The sequence below is a fragment of the Equus przewalskii genome, chromosome 26, assembly GCF_037783145.1.
Source record: "Equus przewalskii isolate Varuska chromosome 26, EquPr2, whole genome shotgun sequence".
In the NCBI taxonomy this organism is placed as follows: Eukaryota; Metazoa; Chordata; class Mammalia; order Perissodactyla; family Equidae; genus Equus; species Equus przewalskii.
The window spans coordinates 7,342,924-7,369,847 of NC_091856.1; the positions used below are offsets into that span (position 1 = coordinate 7,342,924).

Genomic DNA, 26,924 nt, shown 5'->3' on the forward strand with positions numbered 1-26,924 from the left:
TGTTAGCTAGGGAGGGTGTTTTTCTATAAACATATTTAGCACAGATTTATTTTTCAGTTTCGCTCTTGCTGTCTTGAACCTTAAGGAATGAGTTCTAAAATAAATGCATTTTACCTGCCAACTTTAATCAAGGCATGAACTCTCCCTTATATTAACTGATGATTTTTCTCTGTGATGGGAGCATAAGTAAAACTCTGATTCGTAAATATTCTGATTGTCCTTCACTGCCAAGTGAAGGTAGGATCACGTGGTGGGTTAACAGCCTGGACTGTGGAGTCAGATGCTATTCACCTGGCATTGTGACGTCAGGCCAATCCCTTAGTCTTTCTAAGTCTCAGATTTCTCATCTGTGAGATGGAAGTGATAAAAGTACCTCTCCCCGCAACAGAGATTTTGTAAATTACTTGCCTTAACATAGAGTTTAGAACATAATAAGGACGAAGGAAGTTGTAGCTACTATTCATTATTTATAACATAAATGACATGTAGTTGATATAGCCCTCAGAACCATTTAGATGTCAACCTTTAAAATACTGGGTTGGCACATTTCTTCCATAACACTGTAACCTCCTGTTTTTGGAAATTAAGACTTAAACCAAGAAGCTGAAAATATGACTCATTATGCTCATGACCCCAAAACTTTGTCAGGTCTTTGTCATAATGTCACCTTCAGTCAATGCTGACCCATGAACCACAGAATTCAGAAGCATAGCAAGAGATGGGGCAATGGAAGGATTCGGTCAATGCCTGGAAGCTCTGCTTTAAGAGTAAATCTCAGCCCTCTTTGTGTGAATTATTCTGCTTTCATGGAAATGCTTGGGAATTAATGAAAATGTATGCCTTTCTCAAACACGAAGACAACATTATTAATCACTATTGGTTAAATATGTGCTTTCTGTCTCATTTTCCTTAGTTGTACTGGTAGGTTACCTAGATGTAGACATATATATGTATGTATGTATATATATATATATATGCTTGCATAGAATCATAGAACCTGAGGTGTGCATGGCAAGAATCCCAGTCACCCACTCAGTGCTGGGGTCTCCCCTTTCGTACCACATAACAAGAGGTTATCTAGCCTTGCCTTCTCAGCACCAGGGCTCCATTTCTTCCCCTTATTGATGACCATAATGGCTACACTCAAGATAGAAGCCAATTGGATCTGAGCTGTAGTTGGCCAAGATCCTGAGAGCTGGGGCAGAGAAGGTAACCTTGATGAGCATCAAACACCCCAAACATTATTTCACCTCAGGACCTTTGCACTTGCTGTTAGCTCAGTCTGCAATGCCCACTTTCAAAAATCTACATATCTCCCTTTCTCACAACTTCATACATCTGCTCAAGTGTAATCAGATAGGCTGTCCCTGGTCACTAGGTCTAAAATACCCAGCCCATTCATCTTTGACTTTTTACCCTGCTTTACATTTCTCCATTAGTATTGACTACCACCTTATGTTTCATATATATGTTTACTTGCTTATCTATTTGTGCTCTGTCTCGTCCCACTAGAATGTAAGCATCACAAGATGAGGGACTCGATATGTTTTGTTCATTTTTACAACCCCAAGACCTAGAAGTGTGCCTGTCTACTCTATAAGTTTAATTGAAATTTATTGAGTAAGAGAATTAAAATGTTAAAAATAATTAGTGTCTTGAGAGTGGATCTAGGAAACCAGTAGGAGTCACTCAGTCCAAAAGGCAAAAGACCAAGGAAACACCTAAAAATGTGAGATAGCTCCAGAGACTCAGAGCTGGGAAGATCTGGGAATGCATGGTGGGAACTGAGGCCCAAGGTGGGGGGGGTTGGGGGGTGGGTGGTACACACGACTGCCCCAAAAGAGGCAGAGGGGTCTCAGTTGCAACCTCTGGCTCTCAGACACATGGGGTTCTGGTGGGTGGGGCACATGCCACTGAGCTTACTTCTGCATAAGAGTCCCTTTCACTGTGGACAACTTGAAACATTAAAACATTCTTCCAGACTGAGCTGAATTCGGCCTCCCTATAGCTACATGAGTCCAGATAGCCAGGTTAAGGGGTGAAATTTATATGGAAGAAGATAAAATTAAATGATCCGCAAAGAAATCAAACTTCATTTTATAAAAAGACTCATTTATATAGTGCTCCAGTGAAATGAGCAAATGGACACAGACTGAATATTCACAAGGAAGATACCTTTGGAAAACTAAAAACATTTAGCCTGTGTACTTTCTTACCTCTATATGTGACCCACTATTGGAGAAATGTATATTTGTATAGGAAATCTATCTATCTTGGAACCTGTAAATTGGAGGTTACCCCTGGTTACTAGGTTTGCTTCTGGGTGAAATGCCGACAGGTGTTGTGTGGTTTGTTGGGTTTGTATTATTTGTCAGAGGTAGCTCTGTGGAGGCTGAACTGCCCTGAAGTTGTCCCAGAGTTTCTTCTGGAGAAGCTGTATAAGGTGTGGCAGTGTTGCCTGAACACATGAGCCCACGTCTTGATCCCTGTGGATTTCCTTGGAGAACAATTATTGGATTTTTTTATGGTTCTTTTGCTTTGAGCACAAGTTTTCACTGTCTTAAATACCAACTACATAGAAGAAACTTACCAAAACCGATTGAAGGGAAATGTAAAATTCTTGAATGTTTAACTATGTTAAAAAAGAATATGCTACAGTCACTCTTAAAAGATGTCAACCTTTATAAGAGTCATCAGGAAAAGCCAGTCTGGAGGCAAGTGATGAAAAACTAAAACTCTATACTTTTATACATGGAGAAAATAGAATTTATAGGAAAAGAACTGAAAGAAGAGAAATCAATCATTCAGAACTGGGTGTATTGATTGCCTGGTGTTACAAGAAGGATAAAGACACTAGAGAATAAGTCGGACTTTATCAGATCACTAGTACCTTTTCTAATAGGGCATCTGGCAGAGAGAATTCCCCATAGTCTTTCACCAAAGGGAGAATCTTCATCCAAGAGGGGATCTTTCCCCCACCTCCTCCCAGACCTCACTTTTGCTATAAATCTTTGTTCCTCTACCTCTTCCTTGAATTCAAGATTCTTTGTTGTTAATGGGCCCAAGGGGAAGTTCCTGAGACTAGGGTTTCTTTTTCCTCCAGAAAGCATGTAGGGACCACCCCAAGGATACTTTCTGTCAAGGAATGTTTCTGGCCTACCACATCCTTTAGTAGCAAAGAGAAATATCTACCCGCCAAGAGTTTTCCCCATTTTTCTCTCCCAGGGACTAGATCTCTGCTCCCATCCTACAAATAATGGTAAGTTGCCTTTAAGGTGGATTCAAGCAAACGGGGCTCTGAATTTCTACAACCACAGGAAGAAACTTGAGAACTTTTCTTTTTCTTCAAAAGTAATTCTGAATTATTTCTCGATTTGAGTTTAGGAATTGGCTATAACTTAAATGATTATACTTTTGACCAAAAGGAAGTTTTATTGAATTGTAATTCCTTGGGTAATACTTTATAAATGAAGATGATTTAAATATTGTTAAAATGTGATTTAAAAAAGAATAATCATTCCATTGTTATAGGACATGAAACCCAAACTTCACCTTCACAATTGTTCTGTATGGACTTCACCCAGGAGAGTTTTTTCTTTGACATCCTCCCTTCCTCTGCCCCTTTTCTCCAGGGCCCCCCTCCCCTTGCATCTGTCTTTGTCTACACTCTTGCCCATTTTAGACAGCCGTTGTTGCTGATTCTTTTTTTTTTTTTATTGAGTTATTGATAGGTTACAATCTTGTGAAATTTCAATTGTACATTAATGTTTGTCAGTCATGTTGTAGGTGCACCACTTCACCCTTTGTGCCCACCCCCGACCCCACCTTTCCCCTGGTATCCACTAAACTGTTCTTGGTCCATAGTTTTAAATTCCTCATATGAGTGGAGTCATACACAGATTATCTTTCTCTCACTGGCTTATTTCACTTAACATAATTCTCTCAAGGTCCATCCATGTTATTGCAAATGGAATGATTTTGTTCTGTTTTGCAGCTGAGTAGTATTCCATTGTATATATGTACCACATCTTCTTTATCCATTCATCTGTTGATGGGCACTTAGGTTGCTTCCACGTCTTGGCTATTGTAAACAGTGCTGCAATAAACATTGGGGTGCACAGGACTTTTGGGATTGCTGACTTCAGGCTCTTTGGATAAATACCCAGTAGTGGGATGGCTGGATCGTATGGTAGTTCTATTTTTAGTTTTTTGAGGAATCTCCATACTATTTTCCATAGTGGCTGCACCAGTTTGCATTCCCACCAGCAGTGTATGAGGGTTCCTTTTTCTCCACAACCTCTCCAACATTTGTTGCTATTAGTTTTAGATATTTTTGTCATTCTAACGGGTATAAGGTGATATCTTAGTGTAGTTTTGATTTGCATTTCCCTGATGATCATCGATGATGAGCATCTTTTCATGTGCCTATTGGCCATCAGTATATCTTCTTTGGAGAAATGTCTGTTCATGTCTCCAGCCCATTTTTTGATTGGGTTGTTTGATGTTTTGTGACTGAGTTGCGAGAGTTCTTTATATATTAAGGATATTAAGCCTTTGTCAGATATATGACTTGCAAATATTTTTTCCCAGTTAGTGGGTTGTTTTTTTTGTTTCAATCCTGTTTTCATTTGCCTTGAAGAAGCTCTTTAATCTGATGAAGTCCCATTTGTTTATTCTTTCTATTGTTTCCCTTCTCTGAGAAGGCATGGTGTCCGAAAAGATCCTTTTAATACTGATGTCAAAGAGTGTACTGCCTACGTTTTCTTCCAGAAGCCTTATGGTTTCAGGTCTCACCTTTAGGTCTTTAATCCATTTTGAGTTTATTTTGGTGAATGGTGAAAAAGAATGGTCAATTTTCATTCTTTTACATGTGGCTTTCCAGTTTTCCCAGCACCATTTGTTGAAAAGACTTTCTTTTCTCCATTGTATGCCCTCAGCTCCTTTGTCAAAGATAAGCTGTCCATAGATGTGTGGTTTTATTTCCGGGCTTTCAATTTTGTTCCACTGATCTGTGCACCTGTTTTTGTACCAGTACCATGCTGTTTTGATTACTGTAGCTTTGTAGTATGTTTTGAAGTCAGGGATTGTGATGCCTCCCGTTTTGTTCTTTTTTCTCAGGATTGCTTTAGCAATTCGGGGTCTTTTGTTGCCCCATATGAATTTTAGGATTCTTTGTTCTAATTCTGTAAAGAATGTCATTGGGATTCTGATTGGGATGGCATTGAATCTGTAGATTGCTTTAGGTAGAATGGACATTTTAACTATGTTTATTCTTCCAATCCATGTACATGGAATGTCTTTCCATCTCCTTATGTCGTCATCCAATTCTCTCAGAAAGGCCTTGTAATTTTCATTATATAGGTCCTTCACTTCCTTAGTTAAATTTACCCCAAGGTATTTTATTCTTTTTGTTGCGATTGTGAATGGTATTGTATTCTTGAGTTCTTTTTCCGTTGGTTCATTACTGGAGTATAGAAATGCTACTGATTTGTGCAAATTGATTTTATACCCTGCAACTTTGCTGTAGTTGTTGATTACTTCTAACAGTTTTCCAATGGATTCTTTGGGGTTTTCTATATATAAGATCATGTCATCTGCAAACAGCGAGAGTTTCACTTCTTCCCTCCCTATTTGGATTCCTTTTATTCCTTTTTCTTGCCTGATTGCTCTGGCCAGGACCTCCAGTACTATGTTAAATAAGAGTGGTGATAGAGGGCATCCTTGTCTTGTTCCTGTTTTCAGGGGGATGGGGTTCAGTTTTTGTCCATTGAGTATGATGTTGGCTATGGGTTTGTTGTATATGGCCTTTATTATGTTGAGGTAGTTTCCTTCTATGCCCATTTTGTTCAGAGTTTTTATCATAAATGGCTGTTGGATCTTGTCAAATGCCTTCTCTGCATCTATTGAGATGATCATGTGGTTTTTATTCCTCAGTTTGTTGATGTGGTGTATCACGTTGATTGATTTGCGGATGTTGAACCATCCCTGTGTCCCTGGTATGAATCCCACCTGATCCTGATGTATGATTCTTTTGATGAATTGCTGAATTCTGGTTGCCAAAATTTTGTTTAGAATTTTTGCATCTATGTTCATCAGTGATATTGGCCTGTAGTTCTCTTTTTTCGTGGTGTCCTTGTCAGGTTTTGGTATCAGCATGATGTTGGCCTCATAGAATGTGTTAGGAAGTGTTCCATCTTCCCTAATTTTTTTGGAATAGCTTGAAAAGGATAGGTATTAAATCCTCTCTGAAAGTTTGGTAGAATTCCCCAGGAAAGCCATCTGGTCCTGGGGTTTTATTCTTTGGGATGTTTTTGATTGCTGTTTCAATCTCTTTCCTTGTGATTGGTCTGTTCAAATTGTCTGCCTCTTCTTGAGTGAGCTTTGGGAGATTGTAGGAGTCCAGGAATTTATCCATTTCCTCTAGGTTATCCATTCTGTTGGCATATAGTTTTTTGTAGTATTCTCTTATAATCTGTTGTATTTCTGCAGAGTCTGTTGTTATTTCTCCTCGCTCATTTCTGATTTTGTTTATTTGAGCTTTCTCCCTTTTTTTCTTTGTAAGTCTGGCTAGTGGTTTGTCAATTTTATTTATCTTCTCAAAAAACCAGCTCTTTGTCTCATTGATCCTTTCTACTGCCTTTTTCGTTTCTATGGTATTTATTTCTGCTCTGATTTTTATTATTTCTCTCCTTCTGCTGACTTTGGGCTTCATTTGTTCTTTTTTCTCTAGTTCAGTTAGGTGTGCTTTAAGTTGCTTATTTGGGATTTTTCTTGTTTGTTGCCTGTATTGTGATGAGTTTTCCTCTTAATACAGCTTTTGCTGTATCCCATATGAGTTGGTATGGCATGCTACCATTTTCATTTGTTTCCAGGTATTTTTTTATTCCTTCTTTAATTTCTTCAATGATCCATTGCTTGTTCAGTAGTGTGTTGTTTAGTCTCCACATCTTTGTGCCTTTCTCAGCTTTTTTCTTGTAATTAATTTCTAGCCTTATAGCACTATGATCTGAGAAGATGCTTGTTATTATTTCAATTTTTTTTTTTAATTTGTAGAGGCTTGCCTTGTTTCCCAACATATGGTCTATCCTAGAGAATGTTCCATGTGTACTTGAGAAGAATGTGTATTCAGCTCCTTCAGGGTGGAGTGATCTATATATGTCTATTAAGTCCAATTGTTTTAGTTTTTCATTCAGCTCCACCATTTCCTTGTTGATTTTCTGTCTGGATGATCTGTCCATTGATGTGAGTGGGGTGTTGAGGTCTCCTACTATTATTGTGTTGTTTTTAACATCTTCCTTTAGGTCTGTTAATAGTTGCTTTATGAATCTTGGTGCTCCTGTATTGGGTGCATAGATATTTATAAGCGTTATTTCTTCTTGATGAAGTGTCCCTTTGATCATTTGATCATTATATATTGTACCTCTGTGTCTCTCTTTACCTGTTTTATTTTGAAATCCACTTGGTCTGATATGAGAATTGCAACACCTGCCTTTTTTTCCTTGCTATTTGCTTGAAGTATTGTCCTCCACCCCTTCACCCTGAGTCTGTGTTTGTCCTTGGGGCTGAGGTGTGTTTCCTGGAGGCAACAAATTGTTGGATCTTGTTCTTTAATCCATTTTGCCACTGTGTGTCTTTTTATTGGAGAGTTCAATCTGTTCACATTGAGAGTGATTATTGATGCATGTGGACTTAATGCTGTCAATCTGTCGCTCATTATCTTGTTTTCCTGTGTTTCTTTTCCTGTGTGCTTTAGACTACCCATTTAATACTGCAATTTCTTATGCTGGGTTTCTTAGATTTTTCCTTATCTATGATTTGTGACTCTGTTCTGTACTTTATTTTAGTGTCTACCTTGAAGTTTGTATTTAGAATCTCGTGTATAATATAGTCTATTCTCTGGTGGTCTCTTACTTACTCGACCAATACTGATTTAGACCCTTTGCTCTTCCCCTCCTAAATAATTATTTTCGTTTTTTATTCCAACTCGTCTTATTAATTTGTAGTTAGAGTGCTAAGATCGTCCTTGTTTTGGTAGTTTCCTTATTTTTACCCTAATGCTATAGTTGAATATTTGCTATCCTGTTCTGGTTCTATCCATCGGTCTCCCTAGTCTGTGGATTGTGTCCCCTTTCTCCCTTTTTTCTTTTTTCAAGTATGAGAGCCTTCTTGAGGATTTCTTGTAATGGAGGGCTTTTAGTTACAAATTCCCTTAACTTTTGTTTGTCTGGAAAAGATTTAATTTCTCCCTCATATCTGAAGGAAATTCTTGCAGGATAGAGTATTCTTGGCTGAAGGTTTTTATCCTTTAAAGCTTTGAATATATCACTCCATTCTCTCCTAGCTTGTAGGGTTTCTGTAGAGAAATCCGCTGACAGTCTGATAGGGGCTCCTTTATAGGTTATTCTCTTTTTTTTTCTTACTTCCCTGAGTATTCTTTCCTTATCATTCCTATTTGCCAACTTTACTATTATGTGCCTTGCGGTGGGTCTTTTTACATTGACAAATCTAGGAGATCTAAAACCCTCCTCTACACACATTTCTCCGTTGATCCCTAGATTTGGGAAGTTCTCTTCAATAATTTCATTAAGCACACTTTCTGCTCCATTTTCCTTTTCCATATTCTCGGGAATTCCTATGATGCTTATGTTCTTACTCCTCATTGAATCCATTCTCTCTCGGAGATTTTCCTCATTTTTTTAAGTTCTTAGTTCTCTTTCTTCCTCTGTCTGGCGCCATTCAGCCTGTCTGTCCTCGATTATGCTGATTTGCTCCTCTAGGTTGTCTACACGGGCATTCAGGGAATCCGTATTCTGTTTTATCTGGTCCATTGTGTTTTTCATCTCAAGTAATTCCGTTTGATTCTTCTTTATGATTTCAATCTCTTTTGTGAAGTAACTCTAGAACTCAGCTTGTTTCTCTATCTTTCTCTCTATCTCATTGAGTTTTTTGATTATAGCTGCTCTGAATTCATTATCACTTAGTTTACCTAATTCCAAGTCCTCAGGACTTAATTCTGTGTTTTTATCGTTTATAAATTGCTGGATGGTAGAGGAGCGGTTCTTTTCTCATGGTGGTAGAATTCAGTTGCAGTTACAGCCTGTTGCCACTAGATGGGGGTCGAGAGCGGCGTGTTAGCTCTCCGCCTTGGGGCAAGATGGCTGCGCCCACTGGCTTTGCTGGGGGGGAGGGGCTGTTACTCACACGCGTGGTCTGGGTTCACATCAGTTCTGTTCTCTGGTCTCCCAAGGCCCTTGATTTATGGGGTCCCCGCAGACAGAAGCTTTCCCCCCTCAGCGGGTCTCCACTGAATCAGCGGCAGGAGTCCTGGATGATCCCCCGGTCACGTGGCCCCTCACCCGCTCCTTCCCGACCTGCGCCGCAGTGATCGCAGACTCTAGGGGAGGGAGCGATGTTCTCTCCTACCGTTCCAGCGCCTCCGAAGGTGTAAGCAAGGTTATGATCTCCGCCTTCTTGGTATTGTAGGTCTCTAACGAGCTGGCATTATGTTTATTCTCTGAAATTCAGTTCTTCCAATCTTTTGTTGTATTTTGGAGGGGAGAGAATCCCGGTTCAGCTCACCCCGCCATTTTGCTCCACCAGTTGTTGCTGATTCTTAAAGCATGACTCCCACCCCTCCCCAGACAACTTTGCAGTCCATACTGACCTCTAGCCCCTGAAAGAGATCATAAAGATCATTTGGAAATGGTGTATTATAGTGGAAAGCATGAGATTTCAATCCAAAGATCTGGGTTTGAGAATTTACTGCATGACCTGAGAGTTTTCTTAACCTCTCTAGATTTAATTACTTCATTTGTAAAATGAGTGCAAGAGTAACTCACAAAAAATTGTTTTGAGATAATGTATGAGAGGGTAAACCCTAAAGTTCTGCAAAAGTGCTCATTTATTAATACATTATTGCTAATTCAGCACCATGATTTTATAGGAAATGAAGGGAGATGAAGTAACTCTTCTAGGAATGTGAGGCTCAAATTTTTACTGTTCATTTGGCAATCGAAAACCAAAGCATGTAGTATGAATCAGATGGAAATGTATGTGTGGGCTGAGGATATAAATCACCCTAGGATCTGATATGTTTCTCTTTGATATGACTCAGAGGTGTTCTATGGTAAACAGAGTACACATTTGGCATTCATACAGGGAAGCACTTTACCTAGTTTGCCCCAAATTACTTACCTAAAGCTATTAAGTTTTATGCTTACTTTGTTACCATTTTAATATTAAGCGTGTCTGTGATTACCCAGAGGAGTTGAGAAGGTTCTCAGCCTTGTTTTCAAAACTGTAGGTGGGTGGAGAGGGGTCTGCTTGCAGAAGAGGAAAATGGAGAGGACAAACTGGGGAGGGGTCTGAGCTGATCCAGAAGGAACTAGCTATTTCACATGAACCTAAAAGAGAATCAGCAGCCTTGCTAGATAGGGCTGTGTGGTTTGATAAAGTAAATGTCACATGCCCTTTACCTCTGCAGAGTTGGAGAAACAAAAACCCTTTTGATTAAAATCACCAGGAAAATTCAAGTGGATGAATAGGTAAGCCCTGTGCAGGCTGACTAAGGTCTTAATGACAGTCAGGCAACAGTTGAAATCGGATAGATTCCTTTTCTTTGATTATTAGACATATTTGAATATGTAATAAATATTTATTGAATGGGTGAATAAATGGAAGAGTAAGTGAATGAGTAAGTGAACCAAAAGAGTCATGAATGAATGAGATTACCCTGAGCTTCTGAGAGTTGGAAGCTAGATGCCTAATGGAGCAAGTCAGTTGGGCAATGGGTAGGCAAAGGGTGGGCCAAAAACATGCTGGGTTAGAGATTCCAAATGATTACTCCTGAGAGGCATATTTTAATGAGACAGGGTGAGATAAGAGGCTTGCCCCAAAGCTGTGTAGGCGGTAAGCGATATGCCACCTGATACTTAAAGAGTTTATGATATCTTTGTACTTGCCCCAGAGACATAGTATAGAATAATGGGACAAGCTTGGGTTCTGGAGTCCAACAGACGATTTTCAGGTCTGCATTACTAGCTTTGACATAGGCAAGATATTTGACCTCTTTGACCTTCAATTTCCTCATCTAAAAATGGGTTATTAACACCTACCTCATATGATTATTGTAAGGAGTATCTGATGATCTATAAATCACCTGGCATGTTGTTCATTCTCAATGTCAGTTACCTTCTCCTTTTATTTTTGGACAAAATACCAGCAGCACCCTTCAAATACAGACATGTTAAAAATGAACAAAGAATCATAGCTTTCTCCAACATTCAGAAATTCTTGTTCACTAACTAACACTGATTTACTCCTACTAAGTCCAACATATACATTCTTAAGCATGTTTGTGTTTGTAAGTACACTACATTGAGGGCCTGCTAAGTGCAAACTTCACCTTATCAGTTGCTCCATATGGCTTTCTCCTCTGGGGAGTTTCTCCTTGGACGTTTTCTCAGTCTTCTGCCCCTTTTCTCTGAGCTACCTTCCCCGTGCATTTCTTTTTCATCTACACTCTTGCCCATTTTAGACAGCCCTTGCTGCTAATCTCTGAGCCATGGCTCCAACCCCTCCCCCAGACAACTTTGTAGTCCATACCCCAACCAGGGCAACAGAAGAATTACCAAGTTCCATTTTTTTACCCATCATCTACCCCATTCATCATCTCTCTTATTCTTACCAAAGCCAATAAAACTCTCCTTTTCTCTCCTAATTTTTTTTCAACCCTTCGTTCCTGTAGTTTGTTCTTGCTGTTACTGTCCTTACAAATACTTGTAATTATTTATTTGAATATACTTATCTTATTCATGTGTCCCTTTTAGCATATGGTCTTTAAAGCAGAACCTGTTGAAACACAATCTTGTGTAGTCACCCTAATCTCTCTAGATAACTCTCCTTTCCTTCCCCAGCAGAATCATTTATTGTTTTTTGAGTCATAGTTTTACTCTTGGGACTCTCCTACTCCCACATACACACGCTTAGTCCTTTTAACCATTTCTAGAGCTTTAGATTAAGAAATTTTTCTCCTTTCTTCTCTGAAGTCCTTGAAATATTCCTCCTTGGCTATCATGATCCCTCATGTTCCTATTTTGAGGATATTTCCATCATTCCACATCCCTGTGGATCGGAATAAGTTACAGGGTAGTTGTCTACCTAATGATTTTATCTACCCTTTGAGAAATGAAATCCTGCAAAGAATGTTAAGCGTGTGTCTGGGCACTGGGTCAGTCAAGTTGTCTTCCAGCCAGCATGTGGATATTTGTCTTCCACGCCTGCTCTTCCTCTGCCTAGCCAGGTGCCCATTCTGTGGTTTGTGTCAGGAACATACCATCATTCCTCTCCTTCCTGAGCCCAAGAAGTCTCCATTATATTCTTATAATGGTGTCACTTCCATTTCTCTCACCTTTCATTTTCACCCCCATCGTAGACTGTAGCCAGCGTGAATCCACTCTCAGGTTGTCACCATGTCGTTTCCTCACTATTTGATACTCAGTATTTGTGCTTTAAAAAATGTATGTTTGTAATGGTCATGCTGCAGGTTAATGCTATTTCCAAATACGTCTGTGACTGTGCTTTGTCTTGAACACCATCCTATCTGTGAGCAGCCTTTCGATTGCTTTTTCTTCTTGCCCCTTTGGATTACTGTCATGAGTTTCTTTATCTGAGGCTATTGATTTTGTCTAGGATGTTACTAAGATCTTTAGGAACTGAGTCTTTATTGTTGAGGGAGGTGTTTTAGTTTAGGTGAGTCTTGTGATTTTCCTTAAATTGTATAATGTTGGTAGGTAGGCATCCGGACTCTTCCATAGAAAAGACTCAATAGTTGTTGATTGACTGAGTGAATCCCCTGCTGCTTTATCCCATTTTCTATGCTGGGGAGCCATTTGGCTCAACTTCATTCCTTCTTTCTCTCTGTCTTGAAAACTATGTCAGGAGAAATGTGCCAGAGAAACAGGTCCATAAATAGATCATTACTCACAGGGAAAAGTGCCAAATAACCTTGTTCTGTGTCCAAGAAAACATCAGGACTCCTGAAAAGCAAAGTAAAAAATGACAATTGAGCTTACCATTTCATTGGGAAGACAAAAACCATAGACATAAGACAGCATGATCTTTGATCTAGTGAGTGTTTGAGGTAAGATGCACCAGGCCTTCCCCGAGCTAATTGAAAACCACAGGGATCCTAGAGCTTCTTACTGAGCCTCATATATTCCCATTACATATCAGAGAAGAACACAATGCTTTGGGATGCAAGATTGTCCTGGAGAAATGGGGCTCACAATGAGATAGTGAATGAACCAGACATCCCTTTTCAGGAAAAGGTTTATTTTTCTTAAGGTAAAGTGTGAATATTGATGTGATGCTGTCTCATTTCAGGGAGATTTTTAGAAGAATTGATTTTATAATAGGAAACATGCATATCTCCTAATGCATTTGCATTGAATGCTCATACTTCAATAACCACAAATCCTCAGCGGCCAGGAAAGACTGATTCAAAGCCATTGTCTAAAGAGTGGCCATTCACCAATACATGGATGATGAAGCCTTGGAAGGTAGAAAAATACTAACAGTACATATGGCATACACTGGGTTAATGAACATACTATCAAAGAGCACATACAAAATGATAATAGATAATAGTAAAATGAGCAAAGGCTACAAACAGGAAACTCATAAAATGCAAATGGCCAATGACTGTATCAAGTGATGTCCCATTTCAATAGAAGTTGGAGGAAAGGAAATAAAAGCTGAGCATTTTGCAGCCCTCAGATTGGTAAAAAATTTTTAAATATTGTTTTTATTCAGTGGTGGCAAGTGTGTGTGTATGAATGTGTGTGTGAAAACAGACACTACAGGGGCTGGCCCTGTGGCCAAGTGGTTAAGTTCGTGCACTTTGCTGCAGGCGGCCCAGTGTTTCGTTTGTTCGAATCCTGGGCGCGGACATGGCACTGCTCATCAAACCACGCTGAGGCAGCGTCCCACACACCACAACTAGAAGGACCCACAACGAAGAATATATACAACTATATACTGGGGAACTTTGGGGAGAAAAATAAAATCTTTAAAAAAACACCCAGACACTACACACTGCTGGTGGTTGTGTGAATTATTACAACAGTTTCAGAACTTAATTGGCAAGTATTTTCAAAACTGAAAGTGCGCACACCTTTGTACTCAGTAATCTGACTTTGGAGAGGATATCCTAAGGAAATGAGGGCATGAGCTTTTAAGGAGATATATGTCTAATAATATAGCAATTTAGTAGCTAAAATATGGAAAAATATCTGAATACTTATCAATAGGGCATTGAATAAATTATGGAATACTAAATAAATTGGATTATTGTGCCACTTTGCAAAAGGTGGCTTTATGTTTATTCACCTGGGGGGATGTCCATTATCCTTTGGCAGTGGAAAAGAAAATTAATAGTAGTAGCTAAAGCATATATATTGCTCACCGCGTGCCAGGCACTATTCTAAGGTGTATATATGACTTCGTTTACAGTTGAGAAAATAAAGCAGAGAGCAGCTAAATGACTTCTAAGACCACATGAATGCATAGTGGTAGAACTAGGATTTAAACCCTTGTGGGTTCACTCCAGAGTTGGCACTCTTAACGACCAGGGTGTACTTTTTCTCAGGTGACAGGTATTATAAAATTCCATGTTATATAAAAAAATTAAAGCAAAGATAACCACATGTATATGTACATATGTCCATACCTTTGCATAGTATGTTAAATAGTGATGCTTCTAATAAAAGCCTTGATTATTTTTAAAAACAAGATAGAAGTGAGATGAGTTTGCCTTTGAGTTTATCACACCCAAGCAATCAAAACAAGAGCCTCCTTAAAGATTCCAGGAAATTCCAGGATCTCTGATCCTGAGGTCTCCAAATTGATTTGAATCCTCCTCAATGTCTTTTTTGACAAAAGACTTATGTACTGAGAGCATTTACTGTCCACCTGAGAGGTGGAGGGGAATCACAGAGCAGGTTGTATTTTAAACATGAAGCCATGAAGGTAACAGACAGAAAAGCAATGAAAACTAAGTATATCTGAGCTCTCCAAGTACGACTTAGGTCTATTTTTGATAGCCTAATATATATGAGGAAGATATCCCCAATGAGTAGGTGCTGTGTTTTCTGCTATTTTATTTGTTCTTGAAAGAACCAAGTGTGAAGGGGTAGCATCTGAGATGGGGGATATTGTAAGAATACTTTGAAGTATTGTGGAGTGGGATAGAAGAAGGATCCCAGAAGATGATGAGAGGGTACTCAGTGGACCTTGTTTCTCTGCTGGTGGTGCAAAGTTGATAAAAACATAATATTTATGGGGCTGCCCTGTGACATAGTGGTTAAGTTTGGCATGTTCCAATTCGGTGGCCTGGGTTTGTGGATTTGTATCCCAAGTGTGGACTTATACCACTTGTTAGCCATGCTATGGTGGCGAGCCACATAGAAAGTGGAGGAAGACTGGCACAGATGTTAGCTCAGGGCTAATATTCCTCAGTAATATTAATAATAATAATAATAAAATTAAAACTCCCCATAATATTTACAAGCTAAAATTGGCCCAAGTTCATGCCTAGTAACGAGGATATTGGTCAATCCTAAACAAACTAGAACTATTTCACTTCTAAAACCTGAAATTCTGAAACAGTTGTGTGACCACAACCTCTTAGCCTTTCATCTCACTGTCTCTGCACTTGTCCATCCATCCATCACCTCTTACCTGGACCCCTTAGCCTTCTTTGTCAGTAGAATCTTTCACACAAACTCTACTGTCACTCTAGATTCACTTTCTTTGTCTTCTCCAATGGCTTCCTCTAAATGTCCTTTTCTGGTTTTCCTTTTGCTTCTATGGCTTCTTGTTTTCAGTCTACTTTTCTAGCTTCTCTTACTCTATCTGCCCTTAAATGCTGATGTTCATGAGCCTCCATTCTCTGCTTTCCACAATGCTCCGAGTATTGTTTCTGTTTTTTGATGTTGTCCTAGTTAAGGCTGTCATCATTTTTGCCTAGATTTTTTCATTCTTAATTTGCCTCTTATCTCTGCTCCTTCCAACTCGTAACTACTGTTTGATCTCTCTCTATAAAACACATTTCTAATCATATCACCCCATTCCTCAACAATTTTCAGTAGCTCACCAGGAAATCCAAACTCTTCATTCTGGCACTCAATATCCTCCAGTGTTGAGCCCCAGACTATCTTCCCCAGCTTATCTCGTACCTGCTCAAGCAGATAAGACTTCTTCCCTTTCCACAAGAATGCCCTACATAATTCATACTCCCATATCTTAAACCTTCTTGTCCTATGTTCACCTTAAAATTTTAATTATCTTTCAGAACCTACTAAAATCTTCCCCCACCTTCTCAGATGTGCCTAGTCAGAAATAATCATTCTCTACTTGATTTTCATGTTATATTCTGTTCTTCTATTCGTGCTTATTTCATTTATGTTCTTGCTTTATAGCTATTTCATACATGTGTTACTCTCTCCACTCACTATGTACCTGCTTGAAGATAGGTAGATGTTTATTTTTAAATTTAGAGATACAGAAAGAGTATAAGAAATTCCAGCACCCAGATGGTGATAACCATGGTGAACATTTTGATGTATATCTTTGCAGGCTTTCTTTATGCCTACATACAGTGCTCCTCATTTTAAAAAGTAAAATGATATCACAGTATACATATTCTTTTATAATCTGCTTTAGTACCTAATGAGAACTCAGCAGTGAATGGGTTCGCTCCAGATGGTAGTAAAGGAGTTGTACTGGGAACAGATTGCCTGAGTTCAAATCCTTGCTTCTTTACTTACTAGCTAGGTGAACTTAGGCATAATATTTAACCTTTATTTACTTCAAATCTCTAATCTTTAAAATATAGATATTAATAATACCTACTTCTTATGCTTGTGTTATGGGTTAAGTGACATAATCCATGTAAAATATATACTATAGCATATATGACATAATAAGCATATAATAAATGTTGCTTGCTATTATTATAAAAACTACCTATTGAATATCTCCACATGATAATGAATATGTCTAGACCAGAGCTTCTCAAATGGTAGTGATTTTGCCCCCCTAGGGACATTTGGCAATGTCTGAAGACGTTTTTGGCTAACACAATGAGGGAGGGAAGGGTGCTCTGGCATCTAGTCGGTAGAGGCTAGAGCTTCTGCTAAACATCTTGCAATGCACAGTAAAGCCCCTCACAAAAAAGGATTATCTGAGCTCAGATGTCAATAGTGGCAAGGTTGAGAAACTACAATGTAGGGTGTCCAGGGCCTCAGTTGGCACAGCTGAGATGGCTGGGGCTTCTCCCTACAGTGTCTTTCTTCCTGTAGGAAGCCAGCCTGGGCTGGTTCATGTGGTGGCAAAAGGTTTGCCAGCAGTAAGAGAGGGAAAACCTCAATGTGTGAATACTTTTCAATCCTCTGCTTGTGTCATGTTTTCTAATGTCCTATTCATCAAAGCGAGTTCTATGGCCAGGCCCAGATTCAAGGGGTAGAGAAATAGACTCCACTTCTTGATGGGAGGAGCTATAAATGATTGTGGCTTTTAACTGAAACTCATTCTGCTAAACTGCCCTCCAGGAAGACTGTACAAATTTACTCATCCAATAGTTGCCTGTATTTCATTATCTCACAAATACTTCTAAGTTGGTGTTAAAAAGATATTAGCACTTAGAGTCTTTGATCAGTCAGGTGAAAGTAAAAGGGCAGGAAAGAAACAGAACAGGAATTGAAACTGTATTAATTCATTTTTGATGTTTCCACTCAGAAGAGCGCAGATTCACGTGTTCAGCAGCCTGATGGCATCTCAACTTGGATGTCACACAGTACCTAAAGCAGAAGACATAAAGGGATTTATTTTCTCCCACAAACTTGCTTTTCCTACACTTCTCGTTTCAGTTAATGGCAACACCATTAATGAATCACTTGAGCTAGAAATGCACGTCTCCTCTTGGCCCTTCCCTCTCCCTCACTTCCTTTTTTAATCAGTCACTTAGCCCTCTATGACTTTACCTCCTAAATGTCTCTCATACTGATTCCATGTTTCCCCATTCCCATCACCACAAGATTAATTTATACTCTTATTATTCCTTGCTTGGATTTTTACGGTATCCTCTGTGCCCACTATCAATTCCCTCACCACACCTCACCTCCTCTATTGCCTTCAGAGTTATCTTTCTCAACTAAAATTCAGACTAAGTCAATTCCATGACAGAAATTGCTTGAGTTTTCATGTACTTTTGTGGAATCTCCATGCCCTTCAGGAATTAACTTCAAATGCCTTACCAGAGCATTCATATTTCTACCCAAAGAGAAATGAAAATGCTCTACCCATCTTACAAGATTGCTTAGTTAAATAAATGAGGTGCAGTGTAGATGTTGAATAAATGAATGAGTGTATGGATCAATAAATGAATCAATGAATATAAAAGAAGTACTTCTATGTGCCTGGAGTAAAGGATTTGGAAGTTGTGGGGAAAAGATGCAGCTTGAAGGGTGGTCTGGGACTTGATTATAAATTGCCTTGTGTATAAGTCTGAGAAGACAGACTTTTATTCTATAAGAAACCAGGAGCATATGATAGCCTGTGCTACTTCAAATAACCTCTAGAAAGGGAACTATAAAACCCTATTTACAGTATATTTCAGTGTCAAAAAATGATTAGCTCGAATGTTCTTGTCTGTGTTGAATCATAATTTCCTGATGAAACTTAATCTTCCTAATAGCCTGAATTCTGTAACCTGACTTTCACAAGGTCTTCAAATTCACACAGTAATTTCTAGAGCCCCTCTCATGCATTCATTTCTTTGGACATAACCTTTAACCTATATCAGAAAATGGTCCCAAAGGCATTTCTGAAGCATGTTGATGACACAGTCAATTGGAACGGAATCCAAAATGGTTCTGGCGCACTGGAGTCAAGGTGTAATATTTCTGTTAGTCCTTCCCTCCTGTCTTTAGCTGTGCTTGGCACAAACCCACTGGCCCTCTTTTAGACAAGATTTGTTCTTCACAAAGACTTATTGCTTATTATCCAGTGCCCTGTGATCTCTGAGGTTATTGAAAATTGATTTCTTCCAGTGCCTTTCCCTGGTGCCAGCCACTGAAATCCTTGACCATCAACGGTTGGAGAAAATTGCAAACAAATAAATAAATAAAAGGAGCCTTCTTTGTTTCAAGTCTCTGACTCCTGCTACACTGCACACCTCTTCCACGTGCATTTGCTGTGTCAGCCCAAAGTGAAGCAGACAGAATGGGAATTGAGCAAGGCCATTAGGAGCTGAACCAGCAGGAACCCGATAAGGAGAGCCCCCGGCCTGCTGTGAGTATGAAGGCCAGGACTGTCTGTGGCAGGAGTGGAGAGAAGGCACTTTTTCCTTTGCTCCTCAGTAACAGCATGGCCATTTCATAAACAAAAGGCTCCATGTGGACGGCTTAACCTGAGCTTATCAGTTCACTGTCTAGGATTGGGAGTCTCTTTTAGTTGAAACCAATGATTAGGATAAAGGGATTGTCACTGGAATGGGGTTTTTCACACTTTGAATAAGATCAAGTTCTATTTCCTCAAAAGATCTGCAATGTGTACAGGATCATCTGTAACATTATGTAGTTTGTCTTTGAGTTTTTATGCTAACAATGGAAAAGATATAAATTTATTGGTCCTTCCTCTCATATGCTAATCCAGGAAGCATCCGTTCGATACCCATCTAATAAAGACAATCTCTAAAACCAAATAATACACTGAAATGTGTTATGAGTTCTTATTTCAATCGAGACAGGGCTTACCTTTAACTCTCCAGCTGAGGCAGATATAGTTGTCTTTCTGAAAGCAGTTTGATCAAGTGTTTCAAGTAAATCAAAGATCAGTTAGTTAATTCCTTATAGAATTGGATTAGATGCTCTCATTTCAAATGGCAGCTTTATGCTTACTCGTCTTCAATAACCTTAAATATTGTTGCTATCTTTCTGCTCCATTATTTTTGTAATCACTAGCCCTTGGTATTCTGCTTCAGGTCATATAAAATCACTTACAGATATTTTCAACGCGCACACAGAGGCCCTTTATGTCATCATCCAATTTGATGGGGTTTTTTTCCCCTGCATTACCTCATGTGGGAATTCTTGTTTAAACTTTATTGATCTGTCTGGTTTATTGTGCTGGGCTATATGGTTACACATCACATGAGGAGGATGGAGAGGTGCGGTGAGCAGGCTTACACATTTTGAGTCTCCTCTTGCCAGTGGACACAATTAGCTTCATCTCTTTTGAGCTGTTTAAAGTCATTGTTTGCTCAGAACACATTTTCTTAGAAAAAAACATTGTTTGTTTACATGATGTAAAGTCTCCAAAGCTATCTTCTCGATCTGTAGTTGCCAACTTCTACTTTATGCCCATTACTAACACAAAAGCAGTAATAATAACAACTTCCATTCACTGAGTGTTCTTAAGTGCCAGATTCTGTATAAATGCTTTATGTACAGTCATGCGCTGCATAACGACATTTCAGTCAAAGACGGACTGCACATAAGGTGGTGATCCCATAAGATTAGTACTGTGTAGCCTAGGTGTGTAGTAGGCCAAACCATCTAGGTTTGTGTAAGTACCCTCTATGATGTTTACAAAATGATGAAACCACCTAATGATTCATTTCTCAGAACTTGTCTCCATCATTATGCAACTTGTGACTACGTTATCTCATTAATCCTTCAATATTCCAGGATTATTCCACTGTTATTATCCATATCCTTCAGATGGAAAAAGGGAGGCCCAAAGAAGTTGAGTAACACAACTAGTACAGTTTAACATCAGGATTCAAATCCATGGTTTTCGGATTCTCAAACCTATACTCTTAATATTTTATTATAGAGGCTCCAAAGGTAACCTATTCCATCTTTCAGTTGTTTAAACATTTTATCTTAAATGTCTTTGAAATCTGTCTTCCTGTAGCTTTTACTCATTTGTCTTATTTTGACAATTTTGGCCAGGTGAAGTGGCTTTAAGTTCTCTCTATGGATTATTTTTTAAAGGCTAAACATACCTAGTTATTTCTGGAAGTATGTATTAGACACTTGACCCACAGGATTATATATTCCCATGAAAGTGTTATTCATTCCTCAGAAGCACATATAACTTTAAAGAGATTGTGTTTCAATGTTTCTCCTTCATCCTGGTATTTAAATAACACTGTCTTGGGTTATTTCTGTCCCCTAGTTCTTTTTTCTGGTCATGTGTCTCTATCAGATCTGGACCAGGCTGCACCCATAGCATCCTTTCCATCTAAGACAAAGGCACCTTCAAGTTTCAGCCATTCCCAGGTCATCTTCAGATTCTGAGGTCATGTTATAGAGTCAGGACAACTCAGTGGAGGGCCAAGGGATCCAGTTTGATTTGAGAAATCAGGTCCCATCATTGCCAAGTGGAGCTAAGATCTTATACCTGCCCAGAGATAGCTGAACTTCCAGCTAGGATTAAATGAACATCAAGTAAGAATTTCAGTCTTTGGCCCTAAGGACTACCTGAATGTAACCCATGATGCTGTATATACCTTTATCATTCTGTGACAGCTCCTTATATGTCCCTAGTCTTTTGATTTTGAAGATTTCTAAGGCTGGTAAAAGTGTTTTTGACCGATGCCTCAGGGTTGATTAAGATCTCTTAATCCAGTCTCTGAGTGGTCATTCAACTTGGATATATTACTCAGTCCCCAGCTACAAAAGTCACTGACACTGGTGGTGGCCCCTATTGCTTTCTGGGCTCAGTTACCCATAGGATTTGGTTGTTGTAACATTTACAACATTTGTTTGTAAATGTTACTGGGTCACAGGCGTTTTCTCTACTCAGTCTCTTGTGCTCAAATTTTCCCACAGAGATATGTCCAGTTTAATCCCTTCTTCCTTTTTCTCCCTGGTGACTTGTCAGGGGTTTTAGAAACCAATTTGAAGGTCCCAGATCTGAAGTTCTCCCTTTCTTTTGCTTTGGGCCACACACACCCTTGCCCGTTTAACTGAGGAAGAAAAGAAAGAGAAGCAGCAGAATTTCCTCTCAGCCAGAATAAGAAAAAGAAGATTCCAGATGCATTAAAAAGGCACTGCAGAGCAATAATGACTCCACCTATTACAGTACAAAAGCCTGACCCACTTTACCTCTTCAAGGTTATAACCCTCCCTTCATGAAGCCAGCGTCCCCAGGCCATGGAGTGAGAGAAGCAGGAGATATTTCTTACTTTCTCTGCACCATTTTTGTTTTACAGTCCACAAATGTCTTGTGATGGAGAGAGCTGGAGGGAAGCAAGGAGAGCTTAGCTGAGGACTGGACATGCGGAAGAGCTCTGAGCCTTACTCCCCATCAGAGACTGGGTGGGATGATAAAGAACAGATAGGTTAGGGGAGACAAAAGCAGAGGGGCCCCACCTCTCTTTTCTTAGTTAGAACCTGGGAAAGAGCTTGATTTCAGAATTCCTCCTTGGTGCACAGGGCTGCCAAGAGTTGGTTGAGGCCTTGGTGAAAAGTTCTTGGGGATTCCTCTCACCAAGGGTGGGTTTGTGTTGACATCCAGTGTAGTCAGACCCTGGACCCTCTTCTGGACCACTAGCTCTGGTAATTTGTATTGTGAACGAAAATAATCTATAACCAATCTATAAATGAAAATTTGGGAGAGTTTATTCTGAGCTAAAATCTGGGGAACACCAGACATACCTGAGAGAGACTCTGAGGGGTCGGGGTGGGGTTGCTGCAGGTCCTGCCTGAGTAGATGGGGCAGGAACCAGTACAATCTGATTTATTATACCTACTATGATTCCATCTGTTGGTGAAGCCCAGAGAAACTCAACCACTTCAGACTGAAATTACCAAAGCCTTATGGCTAACAGAGGAAATGCCAGGACTTCAGAATGTGTGCTCAGTCTGAAATGGCTTAGGGAATAAGGCATTTTATTGTTCTTTGTAATGCAGGCAAAAGAACACTTTGTATCCTGACAAAATCCAGTATTGCATAGCATTTAAGTTTTCTATGTCATCTCATTTATTTCTCATTCCTCAATTAGGTAACAGTCCCATTTTATAGGCGAGAAGACTGATGCACAGAAAAAACAGAGTTGCTCAACCTAATGATCATCTTTATAACAACGACAACTAAAGTCATCCCAGGTACTATGCTAAGAAAGTTACATGCACCCTCTTTTTTAATTCTTAAAATTACTTTGTGAAATGAGTATTGTTATTATTTCCGTATTATTGATGAATGAATTAAGGCTCAAAAAAGTGAATTAACTTGCTCAAGGTCACACAACTGACAAATAGCTGCGTCAGGGTTTGAATCCATATCACCCTACCCTCGAAGTCCGTGCTTCCAGCCATTTGCTCTTCTGGGGGAGGGAGAATTAGAATTCAGATTCTGTGGTTAACTACGAAATAACGTTTCTATCTGTTTTACCTGCAGGGGAATTTTTCATTGCATGTAAGGTGGATACCCCCTCAAATAACTTATTTGTGTGTGAGCTTTTCATTAATATGCATCAAATGGAAGTGTATGATTTTCAGATGGATTCATTTCTCATCTCTACTGCTTTCATTAATTTGAATATCAAAACATTTGCTTGTTTATACACACTGAAGAATGAACACTCTAAAAAGAGACAAAAGCAACTCTCTGAAAAGGTTTTGGCATGTTTTTATGAGTAAAAAATAGTTTGTGTGAATCATTCAGGGTTTGTGTGTATTACACACAATAAAGCAAATGAGTGTAACAAGTTAAATTTATGAATTAAAGATCTGGTTATTCATCAGCCACCTGTTTGCAAAAGACTTTTGAATTCAGTGTATATATAAAATGCTTCCTATAATCATATGGAGAGAATATGCAGTATGGCTATAAAGTAATGAGATTTAAAATATACAAGAATTTAGAGAATCCTTATCACATTTTCTTTAAAATGCATTAAAAATAACGTATTGAGTATAAGCTCTCCATTCTGTAGCAAGCTTGGAGGGACTTTCTATATCTCAATCATATTTTAAATGACTTAAAATAAAAGTCATTTTAGACTTTATATATATTTATTCTGATAATACTGCCATTTCTTAAAACACTTTCAAAATTTCCCTTGGTGGGTTTCCCCCAGAGGCAGTTTAAAAGGTGTATGAAGGTAATTTTCATCCTTTTATAACCACCCTCCCTTCTTTAACAAAAAGTGGTGATTCTCTGTCCTATCATCTATCTGATTTACCAAACCAAGCTCTGAACTGCTTTTGACTATTTCCTAAAACCAAGCCCAGTGTCTTGGTGTCACCAGTGAAAAGATCCAAAGGACTATGGAGGAAAGTCCCCAAAGTGTGGGACTAATTTAGTAGCTTCCCGAGGTGGATAATACCCTGATTGATTGGGTCTGTGTGCCTTTGGGTGGACAGATTCAGGTCTGCCTTTAAAAAAAAATAGCATTACTCTGTAGCCTCACATTTATAGCTGTGTGATCTCATTTTGCCAATCTAGATCTTCATTCTTCGGTGAAACCAGAAGCAAATTTCTAGCCAATGTAAGGTGTCCTTTAGAGCTCTTCATCCTATTAATTTTCATTTATGATAACTTTTTAAAAATAACATGTTAATTAAGATATAACTTGCAACACATTTTACAATTTTTTCTGAGGGAGGCTTTCAGTAATTGAAGATTTTGGCTGCCGGATATACTTCTGACTCCTGATTAAAAGACAGCTCAGCCAGACATCTTGATTATGGAGCACAAGTCACGTTTCAGAGTTGACGCTTATTATTTCGGGTTCCTCTTTTGGATTTGCAATAATTCACACAGACTGAAATGAAGTTTCTTTTTGCATTCTCTGAAGTTTACTTAAAATAAAAAGCAAAGGGGGTGTGTGTGTGTTTGCAGGAGACATAATAACTTATGTAAAGGAACAGGTTGTTTTATGGGTTTTAGAAGGAAGCATTATCCTAAATAGAAATAATGAAGTAGGTAAATTTTCCCTTTGCTGTCTTCCTCTCTAACCTTTCAGAAACCCTCTCCAATCTCCTGAAGCCCCCCACATTCCTAGTATATACTTCCCACAGTGCATTGCTCTCATCTAATTTTCACAACCACGTTAGAGGTTATCGTCCTAGAAGCACCTGTAAACAGTAATTTCAGAGCAATAGATTTGTATTGGTGGTGTTTCAGGCACTGGTAATATGTAGTAATTTGGGGACAGAATGGCTTCCCAGGAAACCACAAATCCAAACACACTGGTGACTGTAAACTCTGGGGATAGCTAGAAAATGAACGCTAAATTTACATAAAACTTTGAATCATTAACGGTGGGACTATGACTTGGAAATGAGCACCCCCCCACACTCTGACCTCCTTTTATCCCATTACCCTGAATTCTCTGGAATCTCTTTTCAGTTACTAAGAATATTTCTTTTCCAGCTTTTCTCAAAAATATTTTTGCCTTCTTGCCTGAGAAATCTTGACACATTCCCCCAGCCTTGCATTAAAATTGTAACCCCGGCCTTTCAGTTGGAGGATCCCAGGCCCTCTGATTTCCTGTACCCTGGATTTCCCCCTGGGTTCCCACTACAACTTCAGACCATTGTTTAATCATCTTATTTTACCAACCTATCCTTTTTTTAAAAATTGAGGTAATAATAGTTTATAACATTGTGAAATTTCAGGTGTACATTATTATTTGTCAATCACCGTATATATGTGCCCCTTTACCCCTTAGGCCCACCCCCTAATCCCCTTCCCTCTGGTAAAGACTAATCTGTTCTCTTTGTCCATGTATTTGTTTATCTTCCACATATGAGTGAAATCATATGGTGTTTGTCTTTCTCTGTCTGGCTTATTTCACTTAACATAATACCCATGAGGTCCTTCCATGTTGTTGCAAATGGGACCATTTTGTCTTTTTTTATGAATGAGAAGAATTCCATTGTATATATATATACTGCATCATCTTTATCTATTCATCTGTTGAAGGACACTTGGGCTGCTTCCACATCTTGGCTATTGTGAATAATACTGCAATGAACATAGAGGTGCATAAGTCTCTTTGAATTGTTGATTTCAAGTTCTTTGGATAAACACCCAGTAGTGGGATAGCTGGGTCATATGATATTTCTATTTTTAATTTTTTGAGGAATCTCCATACTCTTTTCCGTAGTGGCTGCACCAGTTTGCATTTGCACCAGCAGTGAATGAGGATTCCCTTTTCTCCGTATCCTTTCCAACACTTGTTTTTTGTCTTGGTAATTATAGCCATTCTAACAGCTATAAGGTGATATCTCATTGTAGTTTTGATTTGCATTTCCCTAATAATTAGTGATGTTCACATCTTTTCATGTGCCTGCTGGCCATCTGTATGTCTTCTTTGGAAAAATGTCTCTTTGTATCCTCTGCCCATTTTTTGATTGGGTTGTTTGTTTTTTTGGTCATTGAGTTGTGTGAGTTCTTTATATATTTTGAAGATTAACCCCTTGTCAAATATATGATTTGCAAATATTTTCTCCGAGTTGGAGTTGCGTTTTTATTTTGTTCCTGGTTTCCTTTGCCTTGCAGAAGCTCTTTAGTCTGATGTAGTCTGGTTTGTTTATTTTTTCTTTTGTTTCCCTTGCCTGAGTAGACATGGTATTTGAAAAGGTGCTGCTAGGACCAATGTCAGAGTGTACTGCCTATATTTTCTTCTAGGAGTTTTGTCTTACCTTCAAGTCTTTAATCCATTTTGAGTTAATTTTTGTGTATGGCAGAAGATAATGATCTACTTTCATTCTTTTCTATATGGCTGTCCAGTTTTCCCAGCACCATTTATTGAAGACACTTTCCTTTCTCCATTGTATGTTCTTCGCTCCTTTGTTGAAGATTAGCTGTCTGTAGATGTGTGGTTTTATTTCTGGGTTTTCAGTTCT

The 26,924-nt window shown here is 38.9% G+C and overlaps 1 protein-coding gene across 5 annotated transcripts in view; it reads left to right on the plus strand.

Annotated features, from left to right (window-relative positions):
- Positions 1-26,924, plus strand: part of PLPPR1 (phospholipid phosphatase related 1) — a 264,088-nt gene that overhangs the window by 10,198 nt on the left and 226,966 nt on the right. For 3 of the 5 annotated variants that reach the window (XM_070595294.1, XM_070595295.1, XM_070595297.1), the window contains exon 2: positions 23,072-23,174. The exons of the other annotated variants lie outside the window; for them this stretch is intronic. The gene's annotated coding sequence lies outside the window, so the exon portion shown is untranslated. The remainder of the gene's footprint in view (positions 1-23,071; positions 23,175-26,924) is intronic. 5 annotated transcript variants of the gene reach the window in all.